This window comes from Limulus polyphemus, unplaced genomic scaffold (genome assembly GCF_000517525.1).
Source record: "Limulus polyphemus unplaced genomic scaffold, Limulus_polyphemus-2.1.2 Scaffold310, whole genome shotgun sequence".
NCBI classification, from domain to species: Eukaryota; Metazoa; Arthropoda; class Merostomata; order Xiphosura; family Limulidae; genus Limulus; species Limulus polyphemus.
In genome coordinates this window covers 306,523-315,763 of record NW_013665920.1, presented here as the reverse complement: position 1 = coordinate 315,763, position 9,241 = coordinate 306,523, and the positions used below count along the sequence as shown (strand labels likewise).

General features: G+C 34.2%; 1 protein-coding gene across 6 annotated transcripts in view; it reads right to left on the bottom strand.

Annotated features, from left to right (window-relative positions):
• LOC106457273 overlaps positions 1 to 9,241 on the bottom strand; it is a 320,035-nt gene that overhangs the window by 153,302 nt on the left and 157,492 nt on the right. The window lies entirely within an intron of this gene.

Genomic DNA, 9,241 nt, shown 5'->3' with positions numbered 1-9,241 from the left:
ACTTTAATGTTTGGTAGCTAGTTGCAGAGATTAAACGTATCGGAACATTCTAATTTATTGTTGGGTAGCTAGTTGCACAGATTAAACGTATCGGAACATTCTACTTTAATGTTGGGTAGCTAGTTGCAGAGATTAAACGTATCGGAACATTCTACTTTAATGTTTGGTAGCTAGTTGCACAGATTAAACGTATCGTAACATTTTACTTTAATGTTGGGTAGCTAACTGCAGAGATTAAACGTATCGGAACATTCTACTTTAATGTTTGGTAGCTAGTTGCACAGATTAAACGTATCGTAACATTCTACTTTAATGTTTGGTAGCTAGTTGCAGAGATTAAACGTATCGGAACATTTTACTTTAATGTTGGGTAGCTAACTGCAGAGATTAAACGTATCGGAACATTCTACTTTAATGTTTGGTAGCTAGTTGCAGAGATTAAACGTATCGGAACATTCTACTTTAATGTTTGGTAGCTAGTTGCAGAGATTAAACGTATCGGAACATTCTACTTTAATGTTTGGTAGCTAGCTGCAGAGATTAAACGTATCGGAACATTCTACTTTAATGTTTGGTAGCTAGCTGCAGAGATTAAACGTATCGGAACATTCTACTTTAATGTTGGGTAGCTAGTTGCAGAGATTAAACGTATCGGAACATTCTAATTTAATGTTTAGTAGCTAGTTGCAGAGATTAAACGTATCGCAACATTCTACTTTAATGTTTGGTAGCTAGTTGCAGAGATTAAACGTATCGAGATATCGCGAGATTTTCAGCTTCATAATGTTATATAAAATACAAAAAAAGTAACGATACTCTAGAAGGTGATGGAAAAATTGTGAATTGATTATTTAGGAATTACGTCACACAAAACATTTGTATAACAGAAGATAAAACATTTGTTCTTCATTAATCTAATAACTTACAGCGTATTTTCTGCAGAGAGTTAGCAACATTAAAACGAGTATTTAAGATTTATAATATTAATGTAACATTAGTTCGAGAGATGGCGGCTGTGTATCAACTTTCTTTTGTACATTAGGCTAGTGTGCAAAGTACCTCTCCCTCCCCCAGTGACTCAACGGTAAGTGTGAAGGCTAAAAAGTGAGTTTCGATACTCGTGGTGGGCACAGCGCAGATAGTCTATTGTGTAGTTGTGCGTTTAACAACAAGTAAAAAACCAAAACCTAAATCGTAAGATGAGGAAAGCAGGCATGAAAAAGATATATGATGTTATAAATTGATACAATTTTTATTAATCTGTTAAGTATGTTTATCAACTACTCATTTTAAGATACAGCCGTCTCTGGAAAAGTTCGTAAATAGACCACTAGGCGTGGAAAAGAAAATTAAAAAAGCTTATTTTTCTCATTAGAAAATTACATTTTCGTAAGCGCCCCAGTGGCACAGCGGTATGTTTGCGGACTTAAAACGCTAGAATCCGGGTTTCGATACCCTGGTGGGCAGAGCACAGATAGCTTTGTGCTTAATTACAAACAAAGATTTTCGTAAACACGGCAGCCAACCATCAAATAAGGAATGTTTTTCATTGAGCATTATTAACAAAATTACAAACAAGTTTCAAATATTACTATCCTATATTTTTCATCTCTTAAGATTATACTCACAGAAATATTTACGTGTTGTGATTCATTTTGTATCAAGCTCTCTTTTGAAGTGTCATTCTATGGCAAAAACAATTATTTCAACCAAACTTTGTGTTTAGGACTAATAATGGCTGGTGACGGCTTGAATGGCTAATGATGATGACAAAACCTTGTCGAAACGTTGTACATTTGCTGTTATATTAAAGTTTTTCTTCATTATCCATTCAAGCCGTCTCCAGCCATTATTAGTCTCAAAGTGGGTTCCTCGTCATCGAATTTGTGTTTAGGACAAAGTCACGAGGTTGACACACGCTCGTTAGAAATACGTTTCGCTGATCAGAGTTTCGGACAAAAGACAATTCTACAGCTAGAGCTTAGTCATTTTTCTTCTTCTTCTTCTTCTTTAGAACCACTATGAATAGAAACATGATTTCATTTGAACCTTGTAATAACATATTTTAATATTTTTAGGTTAGTGTAGTACATTTTCACAACAAAAAAGTCCCCCAGTGGCACAGCGGTATAACTGCGGACTTTCAACGCTAGACCAGGTTTCGATGCCTGTAGTGAGCAGAGCACAGATAGCCCATTGTGTAGCTTTGTGCTAAATTAGAAACAAACTTTGCTGAAAACAAGATTGGAATAAATTAAAATTCGAAATTATGTGGAGCAATAACAATACGAAAAAGAAAAAATTGTCTCGAATGTCACACATTGAAAATCATACGTTTTTATATTTTTAAGAGTATAATAACATAGACATTTTGTTCTTCTAGGAGTAAGAATAATATAAAACTTTAGAAATAAAGAACTTTATGCACGCGTCTCTCCTGTATCTACTGGTGTTAAACGTTGAATATTTTCTTTTTAGTAAAAGTTTTAGTTGATAATACAGGATTATATTCTTATGAAGAAAATAAAACTTTCTCTTTTATTTTTGTTTTGTTGAACTTTTCTTCGTGAGATGTGAAATATAATATACACATCTTATAAGAACAGCCTAACAGGATATTTTATCAGTTGTATAATACTAATTTTTAATATTACAATCTGTTTTCACAGATTTCAACACAATACAGCTGTATGAAAGTAGAGGTGAAGCGGGATTTTAGTCATGCAAAAAAAAAAGAAAAGAGAGTCTTTAATATGTAGTTTCTAATGGTACTGCTTAGACTTTAACAGAAGACCATTCGCTTAAAAAATCACTTAACCCTTTACATGAAAGAAAATATTAGGTATTTTTATATTTGAACGGATGTTCCAAGCATCACCACTGAACTCCAATTAACAGAGTTTTATTAGCACAGCTAGTTACCTATTTTTTCCAGTCTCTGTAATCAATTAGCGATATATACTTGACTTAGTTTTTAAAGGTGTTTACTTACTCTGAATGTTTTGTATAACGTAATATATATGTAAGGCTGCCTAAAGCCATATAGACCCCGGGGAAGAGTTGATTAGTTTTTATGATGATGCCACGTACACATATAAGTCATTGAAGGCTTGCTTTATGATTATTTAAACGTTCAGTACAGATACGATACGTTCTAACACTATTTTGTGCTACTCATGGACCCCCCAAAAAATTAACCCTGGCCTCCCCGCCCTCTCGGTAAGCCTCTTAGTACTTTATAACACTTCCCTCTAGTCTTACAGTTTAAAATTAGGGACGTCTGACGAAGACAGCCCTTGTATAGCTTTGTATGAAACAAACTCGTATTGATAATATCTGTCTATAATACTGCTGCAAGTATTTTTTGAAATATACATGAATGATGTGTCAGTATTTTTATCTTGATGTGGGTCATTTTTGTAAAAGCTGAGAAAGATTCATCTGGCAAATTGGAAAATGATTCTGAAGGTAATTTGAAAATAAAGAAGAAATCTTATTTATGTATTTTGAGTCGACGACACAAACATGGAAAATATCCACATTTGGTGACTTGTGTTTATGCACAGAGGGCACTTTTAACTCTAGTATGGTGGTAAATATCATGAACAAGATTCAGATTAAATGCAAATTTTCTCGCCTATTTATCTAGCTTGTTCCTTCCTCGCGCCACCTGGTGGTAATGTATATAAAATACTTGAGGGAAATAGACTTAATTAACTGTAAAATGATATAATTGTTTAAAAATATGCTGCATTTAAATAAAATATTTATCTTTATGCTAGAGCCTCCTAGTGATGGCTTCATAAAGTAATTTTGTAATGTAACGCTACAAGTATATAACACTTTTATTTACTTATGTAATATGTATAAACTACTTTAAATATACTTAAGTATTTTCTGTAATATCTGGAAATCAGCTAGCAGTGTGCTTTATAATTTTTCTCGATGTTTTAAAGCGATCTATAAAAATAACCATGTGATATACATATATATATATATATATGTATAGCTCTGTCACAAAGGATTGTGGCGCCAGATATATATATTTGCACTAAAGCAAACACTTTTGTTTTAAGATGCAATTAGTGCTAAACAGCACCAAGTAACACCACTCAATAAAAACTATCTGTTTATTGAGTCTTGCGATTTGTTTTTCTGTATTAGTAGCTGATAAAACTCCTCTGAAACTTATGCTCTTTGTTGCCATGGTGACATGAGAAAACATTAGCTGTACCAGACGCCAAGTTATAATGCTAAGTATCGAGCAGGAGTTTTCCCAGATATTTTACTTTTGACTAAAAATGGCGTAATTTATTTTACTCTTCTTCCATAATAAATATGCGTTCTGAACGTTCTGTCACAACAATAGAAGAATATTGAGGTTACTTGTACTTTTTATGGCGGATTTTGTGCTCCAATCCTTCTTTCTTTTCCTGTAGGATGTTATATTTTTTATATCTGATAGCCTAGACTTCAGACGATGGTGCGATAGAGTTATATTCTAAAAAGACTGTCAAAACGATTCTTAAGGAAAAATTTATAATATACCATTTTGCTAGCTTTCTAGAGTGTAATGTATTAAACACATATGATCCTATGTGTTTCAAATCACATGGAGTAGTTTAATGCAACAAAAGTCTATTGACGATTTATTAGGTGATATAGCATTAAATCTAATGGTTAAGTTAATTGAATGTCAGTTTAGTTCCCGTTATTTAAGAACAAAGACACACGCTAACTCCGAATTATTTGCTGGGTAGCTCTGCAAGATAAAAAAATAAAAGGATTTTTAGACAGATTGGCCGAACCCCTTGGTACAATTATCATACAAAAGGGGAAATTTGTCTAGACATATTGATTAGCTTGTTTGATAATACTACTATACCAAACCAGAAGATTCTCTAGACAGATTGGCTGACCTGCTGGGCAACACAGCCGTACAAATTCAGATTCTGTAGGTAGAGTGTATAACCTGTTAAATAACACTGTCATACAAATGGAGATTCTCTAGATAGATTGGTTGACCTGCTGTGAAACACTGCCATATAAATGGGGTGATTCTTTATACAGACTGTCTTACATGCTGGGTAACACTGCCATATAAATGGGGGTGATTCTCTATGGAGATTAGCTGACATGCTGGTTAACTCTGTCATATACAAAAATGGGGAGGATCTTTAAACATTTGCATTTTTACTAGGTTTCCATAACAGTCATGATATCGTTTAACAGGATTTTTTGATCTCGAGAAGTGAATAATTCAGCTCGAGACTAGTGTTTCAGCGAAAAATTTAAAATACGTACTTATTTTGTTCAAAGTTACAAGTGTTGTAATATGTTAAAAGACAGCTAACTTTCAAAACATATTTTAGACAGTGATTTCAATTCAGTGGCCTAACTTTGGGATTGTTTATAAATAGAAGCCTCGCTTCGGTTGCTTATTTGCATCTTTTTCTTGACAACTTAATTCATATTCGAGGGAGTCATGTGACATTTGTTAGCAAGAGCTATCAGCGTTGGGGGACGTCTTGTTGATGACGATTGAAAATCTTTGCATCAGTTAACAGCTATCTTTACAAAGATTAACGATATTTTAGCTTTGTTCTGTATTTGTTTGGACAAACAATATCATTATGAACCAGTTTGGTTGGTTGGTTAGTAATTAAGCACAAAGCTACACAATGGGCTATAAATGGGGTGATTCTTTATACAGACTGTCTTACATGCTGGGTAACACTGCCATATAAATGGGGTGATTCTCTATGGAGATTAGCTGACATGCTGGTTAACTCTGTCATATACAAAAATAGGGAGGATCTTTAAACATTTGCATTTTTACTAGGTTTCCATAACAGTCATGATATCGTTTAACAGGATTTTTTGATCTCGAGAAGTGAATAATTCAGCTCTGCTCACCACGGGTATCAAAACCCGGATTCTAGCGTTGTAAGTCCGCAAACATACCGCTGTGCCACTGGGGGGCCAACCAGTTTGGAAATATCTTGAATTCTAATACGGAAAACCAGAATGAATTTATCGTTTTCCCCATCATAAAATCTATCTCGTAGTTAAGACCACAGTAACTGTGTCGATTCATTGTAAACAATGAGATGAGTAAACAATGAACCAAACATAATTTTCTTGCCTTGTTAAAAAGGCCACGTGAACAAATTATACGAGGTTTGTTCTTGCAGTTTTTGGGTAGGATTTATACATTGCTACAAAAGCTTTACCGGAATTAAATATAGCCATATACTGATGTTACATTTAGAAGATGAGAAGTCACTTTATAATGTGCATTCGTACTTTTGTAAACATATTTTTTGCGACATTTCATCTATTTATGCTGTTTTCATGTAAAACAAAACTTATCAATCAAGCACAGCAATTATGTAATTGAAATAACTACAGAAATACTAATAGTCCTTTCATTCCCATAGGCGATTAAATTCAGCCTTGATCTTCTACAAGGAGCTCGAATTCAGTCACTTTATACCAAAAATAACTCAAATCGGCTATTTTCTGCCCAAATATCTTAACTTAAACCTTTTTCGGTCCAACTGGGTCATTTTCTGCTAGAGTAATGAGTACGTTAGTTCACCATCTTTCTACTCTTCAATTCAATAATGAATAACCACTTCAACTATCAAAACACGAAATATGTTTTCAAAACATGATCAGCATAGTAAAAAAAGTGTTCCAATTTTCCTAATGGAAGGTACAGAGGATTGCAGTCTTGATTGTATTGGTGATTTTCTTCACCAGGTGTACTCTATCCAATCAACAGTGACTTGGATAATTTCCTGCTATGTCAGAAGTAATAGTCGTTCCAGTTGTTAGAAAATAATGATTGATCAGAGTTATTATTCTAGTGGAGATTTATTGAACTACTTTTCCTTAAGCATTTTGGTAAACCATTAGCACATAACATTTCTTAGAATCATATGTTGTCTGCACTAATGAACCCATATCTTGAGAGTTTTACTGTGAAGTAGTTTAACTGTTTGCCCCTTCCATCGCTGCGTTTTACGAGAGGTGTCAGACTCTAGAGCATATGGTGTGTGCAAGCATATTATATGTTCCTTATCCCCTTAGCTAATGTAAAGTTTCAAACTTTCACTGAATATTGGATATATCTATAGAAAGTCAGTCAAGAGAGCCATCAAGCTCCTCTCATTCTAGTTACTCACGGAATTAGGTCATTCAATTCAGATATCACACGTACTTTCTCGTGAGAAATATTGCCGTAATATATCACATACTGTATAGAAAGGACAGTGATTTTTCCAATGGCAAGTCAGATGATGCCCCAGGGATACAACATCCATTATTTTGTAGTGACAATGACCATAATGGGTGGCGCCCATGTACTAAGAAGAATGACACTGTTATTATTCCTATATAATACCATATTCACTTAGTCTGGAAAAAGATTATTAAAAGGAACAATGTTGATTATTGCAAATACTAATTTAATCTAAGGACACATTTCAATAAATACATTCGCACTTAAAAACTTTGATTGTATCTAAAGACACACACACTTCAATACAGGTGTAAAATACACTTGCACAGAAAATTTTTTATTGTATCTAAGGGCACACTTCAATAAAGGTGTAAAATACATTCGCCCTTAAAAATCTTTGATTATATCTAAGGATACACTTCAATAAAGGTGTCAAAATACACTCGCCCATTAAAACTTTGATTGTTTTTAAGGGCACACTTCAATAAAGGTGTCAAAATACACTCGCCCATTAAAACTTTGATTGTATCTAAAGGCACACTTCAATAAAGGTGTCAAAATACACTCGCCCTTAAAAACTTTGATTGTTGTTTGTGAGTACTTGAACAAAGATTGTTTCACTGTGTGACACATTGTACCTAGTCATTCCTTTGCTTGAAACCTAGAAGAGCTTGATAGATTTCAGTTTTGCTCAGTTAAACATTTTCTGGCGACCCTCCAGTTATTCTGCGGCTTTTACCCAAATACACGAGGAGAAATCAGTGAATCTGAGAATACACACACACATAAGTATTTTGTTACCATAATAACGAGAGGTTTGAGAAATTGATAAGTGAAAGGAAACATGTTTGGTTTATTGCCAGCAAAATGAAAGTGACTATTCTGCACGAAAAATAAATCCCCCTCTCTCCCTAAAAAACAAAAGGTAAATAAATAAAAGCTGAAAATAAGATTAAATTAACATTAACTTATACTAGGATAAAATCAAAGTACAAATGTGTATCAAAGATCGATTTGACTGTCTCTAAGCTGAAACAAATCTGCTCCACAGACCACGTTTTTTTAGTAGTTGAACAATCAGAAAATGGATTGTGAGAGTCTGGAAGAATTCCTGTACTATTCGACAGTCGTAAAGTAGTTTTACACACAAGATTTGATTTTTGGGCTTTTAAAACAACTGTCTAACGAAACAGTGGGTGCAATTGGTCAGAAACTGCTTCTAATGGGTGATAACATACACCCTTACCGTGTTCAATTCCTTAGCAATTTCCTAGTGAATGGACTGTCCAGCACGCCTACCGAACATGAATGTTATTGAACACATATCAGTTGCTAAGGAAGATGCTTGGCAGCGCATGATTTATCTTCAAAGTGTTGATGAATTAGAACCAACTATGATGAAGAAGTGAGCATATATTATCTCAGTAACTCACTAATCTACTCATTTTAAGTTTATCACATCGATGCTCGACTTCAATGAATGCCTGAGGTGATCATGCGCCTTATTAACACTTATTAGGAAATGTTTTTCGGAAAATTTATTGGGCTGAAAATGTGTAGTATCAAATGAGCATTCATGAACGTAGATTTCAACAGTAGACATTTACACAATAATTCACATAAATGGTTACCTTATACTTGCTTTACATAAAAAAGTACAGAGTAGTCGCTTGCCCCTTGTCATAATGCCCCCCCCCCGTGGCACAGCGGTATGTCTGTGGACTTACAATGCTAGAATCCGGGTTTCGATACCCGTGGTGGGCAGAGCACAGATAGCCCTTTGTGTAGCTTTGTGCTTAATTACAAACAAATAAACAAACAAAATCCTTGTCATACGTAGATTACAGAAATCTCTGATTATCCCTTAATTATCTTCAGCAGTGTATACGTACATAGCAGCCAGTTCTTTGGTTTAATCATAATAAATTGATTGAAATACTGAAACTGAAAATATTTAACTCTCTGTTTTGCTTATAGTAACAGTTCCATGCTATT